The sequence below is a fragment of the Notolepis coatsorum genome (genome assembly GCF_963971535.1).
Source record: "Notolepis coatsorum genome assembly, chromosome: 6".
Classification (NCBI taxonomy): domain Eukaryota; kingdom Metazoa; phylum Chordata; class Actinopteri; order Aulopiformes; family Paralepididae; genus Notolepis; species Notolepis coatsorum.
Genome location: NC_140170.1, coordinates 58,521,429 through 58,537,183, shown reverse-complemented (window position 1 = coordinate 58,537,183; position 15,755 = coordinate 58,521,429). Strand labels below are relative to the sequence as shown.

The 15,755-nt window shown below is 49.8% G+C and overlaps 1 pseudogene across 1 annotated transcript in view; it reads left to right on the top strand.

Moving 5' to 3' along the window:
* The first annotated feature begins 3,045 nt into the window (after window positions 1-3,045).
* LOC311229502 (heat shock protein 30-like) overlaps window positions 3,046-15,755 on the top strand; it is a 37,031-nt pseudogene continuing 24,321 nt past the window's right edge. Inside the window, exon 1 of the transcript in view lies at window positions 3,046-3,161. The product of the transcript in view is annotated as a heat shock protein 30-like (transcript). The remainder of the gene's footprint in view (window positions 3,162-15,755) is intronic.

Here is a 15,755-nt window from a genome sequence, read left to right as displayed (position 1 = left end):
TCCCAGAAGCAACTTCTCAGGCAGTTTTGTAGGGGTTGCTGGGACCAGGCCATGCTCATTGAGCTCCAGCTTGAGGAAAAGAAGGCCAATCCCCCATCCTTCCCTGAGCTACTACTGCTATTGAGGAAACAGGAGGATAGACGACAAACAAAATTCAACAGGATGAAGAAACACCTTGGGAGCAATAAAGCTATGTCACATATGCATACAGTCTATGGCCTGCCCCAATGTGAAGAGCTGGAAGAGACAGAACCTGTTGCAAGCGAGAAGGAAGTGAAAAAACATCTCACGGAGACCCAAAGGCTTGCTCAGGAAGTGGCGGAGCTAAAGAAGCAGCTTGCTTTAAGAGCAGTTGGACCCCAGAATGTAAACAACCCCGGTGGCGAGAATGCGGTTAGGGGGAACTGTATGGCCTCTAATGCGACAAGCCGCAAGATGAACAGGAACACCTCCGACATGCCCCGAGCATGGTTCTGTTTTAGATGTGGAGAAGACGGCCACATTGCTGCCCAATGTTCGAACGAGCCAAACCCTGCCGCTGTACGGCAAAAGAACTTTGAACTCAGAGAAAGGCGTGAGCGGTGGAACATGCAGCACCAGGGCCAGCCCGAGTTCCCTTTAAACATGTAGTGGCCCCTGTTGTGGGGCAATCAGGAGCCATGAACCCCCCTTTATCTAGTCCCATGCAAGACTTAGAAGTTAATGTAGTTAGGGCCACAAACTATGCTCAGAATGGCCCACCCTGTAACTATAGACCCTTACCCAGTGGTCTTGTGGGGCCATGTTGCACCTTGACTGTGCTTGTTGAAAGCCTCCCATGTAAATGTCTTCTAGATACTGGATCACAGGTTAGTACAGTCTCAGAGACCTATTACTCAGAACACCTCTCATCATTCCCTGTTGAACCCATTAATGCACTACTTGAGATTACAGGCGCAGGGGGTCAGCTAGTCCCTTACATAGGCTACACCCAGGTCTTTTTAACTCTCCCTAAGAGTGTTACTGGCATAGAAGAAAATGTGTCTTCCCTAGTTCTCATTGTACCCGACTGTGACCTAAGCCGTGAGATCCCTCTGTTGATAGGGACAAATGTACTTAATAGATTGTACGAAAAAGGAGTTACCCGAGAAGGGCAGAAATTCCTACAGGGGTGTGAACTAAGTGCTGAGTGTGTCATGCTATTTCAGCACATTGCTCAGACTCACAATGAAAAAGTAGGAACAAGACCGGTGAAGTTGATTGGGCGTCACCCGGTCATCGTTCCAGCTGGACAGAAAGTGCGTGTGCTAGGAGGCGTTAGGATGGGCGCATCCTCAGATCAAACCTCATGTGCAGTAGAGGCTCCAATGAACTCCCCTCTGCCCGGTGGCATCTTCGTAGTACCAACACTACTGGATGTTCCTTATCAGTCCTTCAGCAAAGTTCCTGTTCTTCTCTGCAATATGAGTGCACACGACGTCACACTACACCCAAACCGTGTGATAGCAGAAATGACGGCAGCTCAGTGTGTGATACCTATGAAATCCGATGACACCCCCATCTTGTGTGGTCTTCAGACGTTTGACACAGAAACCCCCCTGAGTGACAAAGTAACATGCAGCCTAGCAGACTCTCCCATTCCAGCCGATTGGAAGAAACGCATCATGGACAAGTTGAATGCCCTACCTGAAGTGTTCGCAGTTGACGACTTAACCCATGGGTGTACCTCTGCTGTCAAACACAGGATAAGACTAAAAGATGAAACCCCCTTCAAGGAGAGGTCCCGACCAATTCATCCATGTGATAGGGAAGCTGTGAAGCAACATATTAGGGAGTTGCTGGAGGCTGGGATCATCAGAGAATCGGAGAGTCCATTTGCTTCCCCTATAGTTGTTGTGAAAAAGAAAAACGGAAAGATCCGACTATGCGTGGACTATCGAAAACTGAACCTGCACACTGTTAAAGATGCCTATGCCCTCCCCAACATCGAGGAAACCTTTTCGGCTCTTAGTGGAGCTAGATGGTTCTCTGTGATGGACCTTAAGTCAGGTTACTATCAGGTGGAAATGGCTGAAGAAGACAAACACAAGACCGCGTTCACATGCCCGCTGGGTTTTTGGGAATTTAACCGCATGCCACAGGGCATTACTAATGCACCCTCAACATTTCAGCGATTGATGGAGAAGTGCGTTGGAGACTTGCACCTGAATGAAGTCTTGGTTTTTCTGGATGACCTGATAGTTTTCTCAGATACCTTGGAGGAGCATGAAACCAGACTGATGAAGGTTTTGAACAGACTCAAGGACTACGGGCTGAAGTTGTCCCCTGATAAATGTCACTTTTTTCAGTCCTCCGTAAGATACCTGGGCCACATTGTAGACGCTAGCGGTGTCCATACTGATCCCGAAAAGACCTCAGCCTTAAAAGACTGGCCAAGGCCCACCAATCGCAAAGAGCTTAAGTGCTTTTTGGGATTTGCGGGGTACTACCGCTGTTTCGTGCAAGGCTACTCAAAGATAGCAAAGCCATTGAATGCCCTCACAGCTGGCTACGTGGCTCCAAGGAAAAGAGGGAAGGACTATAGTAGGCCGAAACTTCAGATGTCAGTGAGCCCCAGTCAGTCTTTTGGAAGTGAGTGGACACAGGACTGTGAAACCGCTTTCAGAATGCTCATTGACAAGTTAACATCAGCACCTGTCTTGGCTTTTGCCAACCCCAACCTCCCTTACATTCTCCACACGGATGCCTGCGGAGAGGGCCTTGGTGCAGCCCTTTACCAAGAGCAAGAAGGGAAACTAAGGGCCATAGCCTACGCCAGTCGAGGGCTGTCCAAGAGCGAACAAAACTATCCAACACACAAGCTTGAATACTTAGCACTGAAGTGGGCTGTGTGTGAGAAGTTCCATGATTATCTTTATGGAGCAGAATTCACAGTTCTTACAGATAATAACCCTCTCACTTATGTGTTGACCTCTGCAAAACTCGATGCGGCAGGCCACCGCTGGCTAGCAGCCCTGTCAACATACCGATTTGAGATAAAGTATCGGCCTGGTAATACAAACCAAGATGCAGATGGGTTGTCAAGGCGCCCTCAGGAACCCTCACCAGAAGACCATGCTTTTCTCGAGGAAAGAGAAAGGATCCGCGAGCTCCGTCAACGTGTTCTGGATGGAGATCACAAAGTGCTTTCAAAGGACACCTTCACTGCCCTTTGCCAAAGACACGCAGTGCGGATGGAGCCCTGTGAATACTTCCAGGAAACCATCGTTTTAGCAGAATCCCTAGCGGTGGCCCCCTCTGCCATTCCCCCAAGTTACACCTGCCTCGCCCAAGGAACAGTTCCAGGGATGTCTCAAGCGGACTGGTATAAGTCTCAGAGGGCAGACCCACCCATAAGGCGCATCATTGAACTCATAGAGAGAGAAGCTAAACCCTCGTACAGAGAGGCTAAGTTAGAGCTACCGGAGGTGAGGTGCTTCCTCAGAGAATGGAACCGACTTGAACTCAAGGAGGGAGTTCTGTTCAGGAGATGTGGACAGAGGAACAGAGGGCTACCAGTTAGTCTTACCTGAGAAATACAGAGCCAAAGCACTAGAAGGGGTGCATGATGAAGTTGGCCACCTTGGGTTTGAGCGTGCCCTTAACTTGGCCCGCACCCGATTCTACTGGCCAAAGATGGCTCAAGCGATTGATGTGAAGTCACACATGCGAGAGGTGCTTCAGAAGGAAAGCAAATCCCGAGAGGGCTGCTCCCATGATGAACATCAGTACAAGTTACCCCCTTGAGTTGGTTTGTATGGACTATTTGTCCATTGAACCCGACAGCAGAGATACACGAAATGTATTAGTGATTACAGACCATTTCACTAAATTTGCTGTGGCTGTTCCCACAAGGGATCAAAAAGCAAAGACCGTAGCCAAGGCACTCTGGGAGAACTTCATTGTTCACTACGGGTTCCCTGCTCGCCTTCACAGTGATCAGGGGAGGGATTTTGAAAGTCACACCATCAAAGAGCTGTGTTCCCTGATGGGAGCAAAAAAAGTGAGGACTACCCCGTACCACCCCCGCGGGAACCCAGTTGAAAGATTTAACAGAACCCTGCTTGGCATGCTTGGAACACTGGAGGACAAAGATAAGTACCACTGGAGAGACTTTGTAAAACCACTCGTTCATGCATACAATTGCACGAGGAACAACACTACTGGATACTCTCCTTATGAACTGATGTTCGGCAGGCAACCGACTCTTCCCATTGACCTTGTCCTGGGACTCCAGCCACAAGGGAATCCTGCCAGGACTCACTCTGAGTATGTAAAGGCCCTTCGAGAGAAGCTTCGGGAAAGCTATGCTCTAGCTGCAGAGAGTGCACGGGAGATGGGGGAAAAGAACAAGACAAGGTTCAACTCCAAGGTCAGAGCTGCAGAACTAAGGGCAGGTGACAGAGTCTTGGTACGGAACGTAAACATCAGAGGAAAGCACAAGCTGGCGGACAGATGGGAGAGAGAGATTTATGTAGTGGAGAAGAGGATGGGAGATGGACCAGTGTACGTTGTGAAGCCAGAAAAGGGGATTGGGCCTGTACGCACCCTCCACAGAGACCTCCTCTTACCGTGTGGGTTCCTACCCATCACAGAGGAGAAGGAAACCGAACAAAAAAGGTCCACTAAGAGGATGAAGTTGAGATCCCGGGAGCAGCCGGTGATGGATACAGGAGGCAACACGCTGAGCCATGAAGAGGATGATGTCTGTAGCAGCTGCGACGAAGAGGAATATACAGTTGTCTACAGGCCCGAAGTCACTGTGATGGAACCTCTCATCGAAACTCTGGAGATGGGAGCCAAGAGGAGACCCTCCAGACAAGAAACAGACATAGATCAGACTCCTACTGCTGGGACCTGTGGCAACCCCAAGCCACCCCTGGGCTTGGTGATTGATGGGCGCTATGTGGCGACCCAATGGCTGGGCGCTGCCCATGTTTGGGCGTCCGCTTCCGGACGCACCTGTCACTAAATACCCATCAGAGTGATTACCTGATTAGCGAATCACGGCGCGGTGCGCCTGTTGGAGAGGGGGGACTTAATGGAGCCGAGGAGCCTCCTCTCAGTCCCCCGTAGCAGCGCAAGGCAAAAGGCCACAGAGCGGAGACGCCGCCCGGCCGACAGCAAACCGTTATTATTTGACTAAGAAAATAAAGAGTATGATTTTGGGAACTGCAACCTGTCTGTGTGTTGTTTATTCTGCCACCCCTACACCTGGAATTGCCACAGTGGTGGAGAATGCGGGCATAGTCTACTGGCAATCAGGGGTGCAGAATAAACAACAATAGACTTTATCAGAATAGAATAAAAGAAATTAAAAAAAAAATATATATATATATAAATGTAATAACGGAAAAAGCATGGACGCGCTGGTGCAGCAGCTTGTACAGGCGAGCATGGAACAACAGACCCGGCACGAAGAGGCCCTGCACGAACAGAGGAAACAGACGGGGATGATCCACGCGGAGCTCCAGCGGATGGCCGCTCACCGGCAGGAGGAAGGGGCCGCCGGGACGCGGCCTAACCCCGGGCGCTTCATCCCCAAGCTGACGGAGCAGGAGGATATAGAAGCCTATCTCCTGGCGTTTGAGCGCACCGCCGGCCGGGAGGGCTGGCCCGAAGACGACTGGGGGGGACTGCTGGCCCCCTTCCTGTCGGGTAGTGCACAAAAGGCCTACCAGGACCTGCCACCGGAGCAAGCCGGGAACTACACTCGGCTAAAGCAGGAAATTCTGTCCCGGTACGGCCATAGTCTGCAGTCCCGCGCGCAGCGGTTCCATGACTGGGTGTATGACGCACAGGCCTCCCCGCGCTCCCAGATGCACGACCTGGTCCGCACAAGCCGAGCCTGGCTAATGACTGACCCCGGAGGGCCCACGGTTTTGGAACGGATTGTTATGGACCGCTTTGTCCGAGCCCTCCCCTATGACTCGAAGAAGCAGGCGAGTCAAGCGGACCCCCGCTCCGTGGAGCAGCTGGTGAATATTGTGGAGGCCCACCAGGTAACACTGGAGTTACTCAAAGGGGGGCGAGGGGAAAAGCCAGAGCGGCCGAGAACAAGGAGGGGTCCCGACGAGCCCAGCCCAAGGGGCCGGGTAGGGAACGCAGGTGAGCCCGAACTACCCCGAAGAAGACCGCTGTTCGACCAGGACCAAAGACGCTGCTACGACTGCGGCGAGCCCGGGCATCTCTCGTGGAACTGCCCAGGCCGGGATGTGTCCATGTCATCGGCGGCAGCTTCAGACCCCCGCGGAAAGACGTGCAACTATGGCGCAGCCTGTTGGGCCCATAAGGAAACATCGGCGACACTTTTACCCGTGCGCGTCAACGACAAAGATGCCGTAGCGCTCCTGGACTCGGGTAGTGCCATAACGCTGGTTCAGCCCCATTTGGCACACTGCGACGCAGAGGCTCCGCAAGTGTCAGTGTCCTGTGTGCACGGGGACACAAAGTTGTATCCTACAGCGCCGATCACCCTGACAACCACCAAGGGGGTCTGCTCGATGACAACCGGCGTCATACCTAACCTGCCGGTAGCGCTGCTGATTGGTCGAGACTGCCCCCTGTATCGCCAGCTGTGCTCAGCCGTCATCTCCCTGCGCACCCCACCCTCTACGGGTAAACCGAGGAAGAAGAAAGGGTTACGTCAGCCGAAGGTGTGTGCTCTGAACGTAACGGGGAGTGAGACTGAGACGGCCTCAGATGTAGGTGACGACGCGCCGGAACCCCTGGATATACCGGGGAGTGAGACAGAGACGGCATCAGGTGTGGGTGACGACGCGCCAGCGCCCCAAGCGGGCCCCGAGACGGATAACAGTGACGAGGACCCCTTTGCGGAGTTCCCCCAGGCGGACGAGGTGGGGAGGGACCTGGCGGGTCAGTTCGGAACGGCCCAGCTGGAAGACCCAAACCTAACGCAGGCCCGGGCGAATATCAAGACCATAGATGGAAATCCCGTGGAGGGGGTGAGTAACCTGCCATATCCTCACTTTGCAATAAAAAGACAATTGCTGTACCAAGTTGTAAAAAAGAATGATGAGGTTAGGGATCTATTGCTGGTACCGAAGTTCTTTATTCCCACTGTACTCCAGCTGGCGCATTCACATATCCTCGGAGCGCACCTGGGCGTGGACAAAACCATGGAGCGCATAAGGGCGCGTTTCCATTGGCCGGGCATGAAGAGAGCGGTAGAGGACTATTGCCGGAGCTGCCCAGAGTGTCAACGCGCAGCACCAAAGGTACAATATAAAAGTCCTCTGATCCCGCTGCCCATCATTGAGACCCCATTCTCAAGAATTGCCCTCGACGTAGTGGGCCCTCTAGTTAAATCGTCCCGAGGCCACCAGTATATACTGGTAATCATAGATTATGCTACCCGTTACCCCGAAGCCATCCCGTTACGCACGGTGACGGCCAAAATTGTGGCACGGGAGCTCTTTCATTTGTTTAGTCGGGTGGGAATTGCCGACTCTATTCTCACGGATCAGGGCTCGTGCTTTATGTCGCGGGTCATGAAAGAAATGTGCAAACTAATGAAAGTGGAACAGCTACGAACCTCCATATACCATCCACAGACGGATGGACTGTGCGAGCGCTTTAACAAGACCCTGAAAAGCATGCTAAGGAAGGTGATGGAGAAGGATGGGAAGAATTGGGATCAGTTGTTGCCCTTTCTGATGTTCTCTGTGCGTGAGGTCCCACAGGCCTCCACTGGCTTCTCGCCATTTGAGCTGCTCTACGCCCGCAAGCCGCGGGGTCTCCTGGACATCGCAAAGGAGATTTGGGAGGAACAGCCGTCGCCCCACCGGTCTCTCATAGAGCATGTGCAGGTAATGAGAGACAGGATGAAGGCGCTCTGGCCAGTGGTGAGAGAACACATGCAACAGGCCCAAGACGCACAGAAGCGCATTTATGACCGGGGCGCACAGCCACGGGAGTTTAATGTGGGGGACCGAGTCCTAGTACTGGTACCGACAGCAGAGTGCAAATTCCTAGCCAAATGGCAGGGACCCTACGACATAATCGAGAAAGTGGGTCCCGTCAACTACAAGGTCCACCAGCCCGACCGTAGGAAGCATCGACAGTTATACCATGTTAACCTGTTGAAGAAATGGCATGCCCGGGATGTGTTGCTCTCGCCCCCCCCTCTTCCCCCTTTTGCGCAGCAGGTGGCAGAGGCGGCCGATGTTCCCATCGGGGAACAGTTGTCCCCGACCCAACGGCAGGAGCTTCGGGAGCTGGTCCAACAGAACCGGGACGTGTTCTCGGCCACGCCGGGCCGCACCACATTGGCCCAGCACCACATCATTACCAGCCCGGGAGACAAGGTAAAGCTGAAGCCCTATCGTATCCCAGAGGCAAAAAGAGAGGCAGTCAGAAGAGAAGTGCGGGTCATGCTGGAGATGGGAGTAATTGAGGAGTCTCATAGCGGGTGGTCCAGTCCTATTGTTTTAGTGCCAAAACCCGACTCAACAACCAGGTTCTGTAATGATTTCAGGAAGCTTAATGAAATTTCAAAGTTTGACGCCTATCCCATGCCTAGAGTGGATGAGCTCATTGACAGACTGGGCCTGGCCAGATTTATCACGACACTAGACCTAACGAAGGGTTATTGGCAAGTCCCTCTGGCCCCCGCCTCAAGGGAGAAGACGGCTTTCTCCACCCCAGATGGGCTGTTCCATTATAAAGTTCTCCCGTTTGGCCTGCATGGGGCGCCATCTACCTTTCAGAGGCTGATGGACAGAGTACTACGGCCCCATCGGGAGTATGCAGCCGCATATCTCGATGACATTATCATCCACTCGTCAGATTGGGACACCCACCTCCAAAAGGTGAGAGCGGTGTTGGGGGCCCTCCGGGAGGCGGGTCTCACCGCCAACCCAAAGAAATGCAGGCTGGGATTAGAAGAGGCAGAGTACCTGGGGTTCACAATAGGCCGGGGCAATGTGAAACCGCAGAAGAGGAAGATTGATGCAATAAGGGAGTGGCCTCGCCCTTTAACCAAGAAGCAGGTCAGGACATTTAATGGGCTAGCGAGCTATTATAGGAGGTTTATCCCTAACTTTGCTGCTCGCGCTGCTCCCCTCACAGATCTGACCCAGGCGCGGCGGCCGTTCACGGTGAAGTGGACACCGGAGGCGGAGGCGGCGTTCGAGGACCTCAAGACTGCCCTCTGTTCGGGACCGGTGCTGATCTCCCCGAACTTCGACAAGGAGATGACGGTACAAACAGACGCATCAGAGGTGGGACTGGGAGCGGTCCTCTCCCAGCAACTGGAGGGTGAGGAACATCCGATTTTATATGTGAGCAGGAAGCTGCTGCCACACGAGCGCAACTATTCTGCGGTGGAGCGCGAAGGTCTGGCAATTAAGTGGGCACTGGAGACGCTCCGCTATTATCTGCTGGGGAGGCGTTTCACGCTGGTGACGGATCACGCCCCCCTAGTCTGGATGGCCAAGACAAAGGGGACCAATGCCAGGGTGACTCGATGGTTTCTGGAGTTACAGTCATTTAACTTTTCTGTCATTCACAGGTCAGGGGTGGCGCATGGCAACGCAGACGCCCTCTCCAGGAAGGATGCCTGTTGGGCGTCGGACGCTCTTCCCCGACGGTCGGAGCTGGAGGGGGGGTACTGTGGCAACCCCAAGCCACCCCTGGGCTTGGTGATTGATGGGCGCTATGTGGCGACCCAATGGCTGGGCGCTGCCCATGTTTGGGCGTCCGCTTCCGGACGCACCTGTCACTAAATACCCATCAGAGTGATTACCTGATTAGCGAATCACGGCGCGGTGCGCCTGTTGGAGAGGGGGGACTTAATGGAGCCGAGGAGCCTCCTCTCAGTCCCCCGTAGCAGCGCAAGGCAAAAGGCCACAGAGCGGAGACGCCGCCCGGCCGACAGCAAACCGTTATTATTTGACTAAGAAAATAAAGAGTATGATTTTGGGAACTGCAACCTGTCTGTGTGTTGTTTATTCTGCCACCCCTACACCTGGAATTGCCACAGACCCTAGAAGCTGATGTTGACAGTGTCTGCAGTGACCAAAGTGATTCACTCCAAGGTGACTGTCAGGAACATGCAATGGAACCTCTTACCAATGCTGAGCCTGTGGACGAAGATCAACATGAACGGAATGAAAGATCAGACCACTCAGCCGTAGAAGATGTGGCAGCAGCCATCGATCCTGTGTCTCAAGCTGAACAGTCGGGCAACCTAGAGCCACAAGCTGAAGTCAGAAGGTCAAGTAGATCACGGCAACAGCCTGATAGACTACACTATGAGAGTCTTGGGAGACCCCTGATTCTGGCAATTGTTGCATTCTGCAAGAGTTTGGAAGGCCTCCTCCCAGAACCTGAGAGGTGGTAAGCGCATGAAGGGACTCAAGCGTTCTAGGGGGGGAGTATGTAGCCCATGCTATTTTCTTGTCTAGCTGAAACATTCATTATGGACTGTGAATTGGGTGACGCTCCCTGGAAGAGTGTAATTTTTTGACGCTCCCTGGAAGAGTGTAATTTGTTGACGCTCCCCTGAGATTTACGTGGTACAGCCTGCTTGTGAGCAGCGTGTTGAAAACTGTTCCTGGCTGCAAGCTAGAGACAGACTATTGGAGCAGTTGGAGAATATTAGAAAAGTGACAAAACGGTATACTTGAACAGAACTACTTGGACAGAAGAACTACTTGGACAGAAGATGAAAGATAGAGGATAAAGAGAGGATTCCGTGCTGGAACTGGACAAGAAAGAGAGAAGAAAAGACTAGCTGACTTGAAGACCGAATTGGAGGAGAAACCATTGCCAATTGAAAGACTGATAAACAAATGGAAGAATCCTGATTGGTTTTTGTTACCCCCTTCAGTGAACACGGATCTGCATCAACTGAAGTGGTCTTCTTCATTGACCTTCTCCACTCACCATCACCCAACGGTCGGCTGGTGACGTTCCCTTTTTGTTTAATTGAGTGCACTCAAAACAGACTTTATTGGGTACCCTTTTTATTTCATTTATTATTTTCTATAAATGTGGACCATTGCATGGAAGCTATGATGTTGTAATATGTACTGAACCTGGTGAACCCTTTTAAGTTATATAAAAGGTAAAACGTAGATCACGGTGCCTGTGTATTTTTTCTTAGAGCCAGTCTCCTTGAACCTATAGTTGATAGTTGTACCACTGCAGAAAGAACTGATAGTGTTGAATTACAGTAGGTTACACAAACATCTCAAAACAAACTGGTCAGACTACTGCTTGACCTTAGTCCTAGAACCCACCTCACCCTTGCCCACTTTGACAACCTAGGATGGCTTAGAGTAGACGACAGAGTACAGCAACTTGCAATGGGCCTGGTCTACAAGATACACTACACGACCAAGGTACCCATGTACATGTCAAAATACTTCCCAAAGGTCAGTGAATACCACGATCACAACACCAGAGGGAGCTCCACAAATCATGTTAAACCCAGATTCGGCTCAAACAAGGGACTAAACACGTTTCGCAATTATGCCACATCAATGTGGAACGCCCTACCCAAAGCTGTAAACAGGGCTGTACAGTGCGACATATATATCGCACGTGCTACAGCAACAGCGGTCTGTGCGATGAATGGATTAATTCAGTAGCACTGGTGCGATAGGCATTCGGTTCATATTGATACTCTTATTTTGAAAATCCTGTCACAGGTCTCATTTCCGCCTAAGCGCAGTTCCAGTCATGATATATCTGGGCTCCGGCAGCTAGCAACAGTCAGGTTCATATGATACTCTTATTTTGAAAAAACCCATAGCAACTCTGTGATGTCATATCCGCCCCAGACCGTGCTTCTGCCTTCTGCTCTCAGCCGAGCGGAGCGGAGCTGCACAGCAGACTGCGGCTATTTTGCGATCCGAAATAAGTCTGTGGTGTTTTTTTTTCTCACAACGGGTCAAATGCATCTAACACGCTTTGCATCGTCGCCATTCCTTTATGCCCACATCGCCCGAAATGAACGTTACATTAGCATAAGCTAACAAGCTAATCCTGATCAGAGGCAGAGCCATAGAGAATTAGAGACAGTGTGGACTGGGGAAAGGGTGTGTGTGTGTGTGTGTGTGTGTGTGTGTGTGTGTGTGTGTGTGTGTGTGTGTGTGTTGTGAGGAGTGGAAGTTTGAAGACAGACTAGAAGACTACAATATGATGCGGGGGTGGTGAGTTGAAACAGTGTGAATGAATGAAAACTTTATTTAACAGATTGCAGAATGGGTACAATACAGTACGGCTCAATACACACAATTGTTAAGGAGTGCAGACCAGAGAAAGACTTTCGTCTTGTTTACATCAGGGTTCCCCATTGTGTGTGTGTGTGTGTGTCCCAACCGACCCCACTTCTATGTTTCAATAAATTATTTGCATTTAAAACTATTAACGCTGACTCATTCCTTCAGTCCACTCAAAATTATGCTAATATTCCTTATGTTGTTTATGATATTAATTGAAAATAGCATATGAGAGTATTATAGTAATAATAACACATGGCGATATACTAAAAAGCTATTTATAATTTTTGGCTGGTAAAAAATCTGCCTTTTTTAAATCTACCAGCCAAATGGCTGGTAAGTCAAAAAGTTAAGTTTGTTCCCTGACTGCAACTAAATAACACAAATACAATAGGCACATTTGTGACTGTTACAAATATAACACGTTTTATACTTGTGCTACAAGATTTTGGCCAGTGCTACAAAACTATCAACCTCTGTAGCACCAGTGCTATGTGCAAAAAAAGTTAACGTACAGCCCTGCTGTAAAGGAATGTGAATCACTACCCACTTTCAAAAACACTCTCAAAAAACACCTAAGGGAGACTGCAACTCGAAACTGGCCCCTGTAAATGTCCGAACACAACCCCACCTCCAATGTACAGTAAATTACCAAGTATGGTCTTGTCAATATTCCAATGTACAGTTTTGTTTGTACAGTTGTACAGTGTCCCCCTCCTACCCAACCTCCCCCCCCCCACTCCTACCCAACCCCCCCCCCCCCCCCCCCCCCACCCACCCAACCACCTCCAATGTACAGTCCCCCCCACCCCACCTACCCAATCCAATGTACAGTTTCTACGTCAAATGTATACTCTTTTTTCTGGACTCTTTTTGTATCACAAACAGTACTGTATTTGCAAATCTGGTATGTCATAAATGTATAGATGTAGCAGTACTGTCTATCTGTATGTCATGTATGTCATATATGTTACGATGAATTGAAAATGGGGGACCCTGATGTAAACAAGACGAAAGTCTTTCTCTGGTCTGCATCCCCTTAACAATTGTATGTATTGAGCTGTACTGTACTGTACCCATTCTGCAATCTGTTAATAAAGTTTTCAATCAATCAATCAATTCAATCCCTGGTAGTGTGAGACTTGACGAGAATATAGAAATGACAAAAAGAAAGGAGGTATTTAGACTATTGAGCCACAGTCCACCACCCACAGCAGGCCCAGCTCGCCTCACAGCTAGGGATGGGTACCGAATTCGGTACTTTTGAGGTACCGAACCGAAACACGTCGGTACTACCGAGTATCGAATCAAGTGAGAAACCGAGAAAAAAAAAAAAAAAAAATATTATTATTATTATTATTTTTTTTTTTACTTTTTTCTTTTCATGTCAACGTTCACACGCACAATATAAGCTTACCTAGGATTTGACTTGATTCAACAACAAAGCAGTCAGAGCAATGACAAGCCGAAAACTGTCGAAATTGTAGTTATTTGAAGTTTGGATTTTTTTTTTACGACTGAGGTAGGTAAATTAAATTTCTTGAGACTAAAGTACCGAAAAAAGGTACCGTTGGGTACCGGTATCGATTCACAGGTACCGGTACCGGTATCGGTTCAAATGTGAAAGGTACCCATCCCTACTCACAGCACCATGACTCACTTCCTGACGGGGCATGTGTGTAGAAAATGCACATTCACATATTGTCATCTGTCTCCACTCATTCTCCATAGACAACAAGGGTCAAAGTTGGGAGGGGGGTTGGGGGGGGCTATCAAATCATCTGGATGTTTTCTAAGTAGGTTCAACAAATTTATCCGAGTTGGGGCAGAAAAGTTCAAAATGTTTCATCTACAGTTCAATACTGCAAAATTAAAGTGACCGGTTACTGGAACTCCTGCCACTTGCAGGGCTGTACAGTGCGACGAAGTTATCGCAAATTGCCCCTATTTATGGCCTGTGCAAGTGGAGAGAAATATTTGGGGGCACCTTTGCGAGTAGTGATTTCAACCCTTGCATTTGCATTTTACTCCTAAATTTATCCAAGGCGTGTGATGACACGATGACGTCACTCACGCGAGCTGAGCACTCAGGTATGATCAGCGGGAGCAATCGACTGAGCACTCACTCTGATTGTGCACGCAGCTGCCAGTCTGATTTAGCTACTAGGCTAAAATGAAGAAAAGTAAAGTTAGTATTGCTTCATATTTTCGACTCGTTGGACCTCCTAGTGAGCCGTCGAATGAAAAAGTGACCGTCGAGAACAGTGAGCCAGCAGTGGCAGTAGCATCCGTTACAGCAGGTATGGCTAACGTCATTAGCGACAGCAACACTAGTATCGTTAGCACTGAGTCTGCCGACGTTACTAGCGATGAAGATGGCGAGATAGCTGCACCCGCCAGTGCCACCACTGTCGCAACTAAAAGGTCCCCAAGCCCAAGTTCAGGTCGGATTGGATGAAACTATTCCCCTGGCTAGTATTTGAGAATGACCTAATGTTTTGCAAATACTGCAAGGGACAGAAGCAGGCGGGGAAAACGGCGTTTCCGAGGCGGATCAACGGAGGCAGCTTAAAATGAATATCGCCTACTTCATCGCCAAGGAAGAGGAGCCGTTCATTAAGTTTGGGCCACTCATTACTCTTCACAAGAAGAATGGCGTTGATATAAATCCAACATACGACAACCATGTCAGGTAATATTTTTCCAATAGTAATACCTTGCATTTCAATTATTTGTTTTTCAAATGTCAAGTTAGACCGCGCTCTCAAGATTCGACACTGAAATCCCATTAAGTATTATATAAAAAAGAAGCAGTGAAGCTAGACCAGCACTCTCAGGTTCAAGTATTTAATGGCAGCCTGAAACAAACATGTTTCGGAATTACATATTCCTTCGTCAGTGTTATAGCAAGCTGACGAAGGAATATGTAATTCCGAAACATGTTTGTTTCAGGCTGCCATTAAATACTTGAACCTGAGAGTGCTGGTCTAGCTTCACTGCTTCTTTTTTATATAATTATTTGTTTTTCTAAATGCTACCCAAAACAATGTAATGGCATCTTAGGATGCGAGTGTACCATGATTAGTAGGGATGCCCCGATCGATCGGCCAGCGATCGGTATCGGCCGATAATCAGTATAAATATGAGATCGGTGAATTCCGATAATGCTTTATTTTCGCTGATCGTGAAAACCGATCGAAGACGCGCGGAGTTCTCACTCGCTGACTTCTCTCTCAGGCACACAGCTGCTGCTGCAGCGCACTGCCCCTCTCCCTCCCCCTCCCAGACTCCTCATGTCAACAAGCTCCGCCAATAGTCTGCATGAGCAGCTCCGTTAGCTAGGTAGCTAACGTTAGGAGAGTGAAATGCACATGGTTTCCTCTCCCTTCACCTGCAATGTGGATAATGCACCCAGTGATGTTCAGATGGAACTCATTGACCTGCAGTCTGACACACTTCTGGCAGAGCACTTCAGGTCAGGCTCACTGC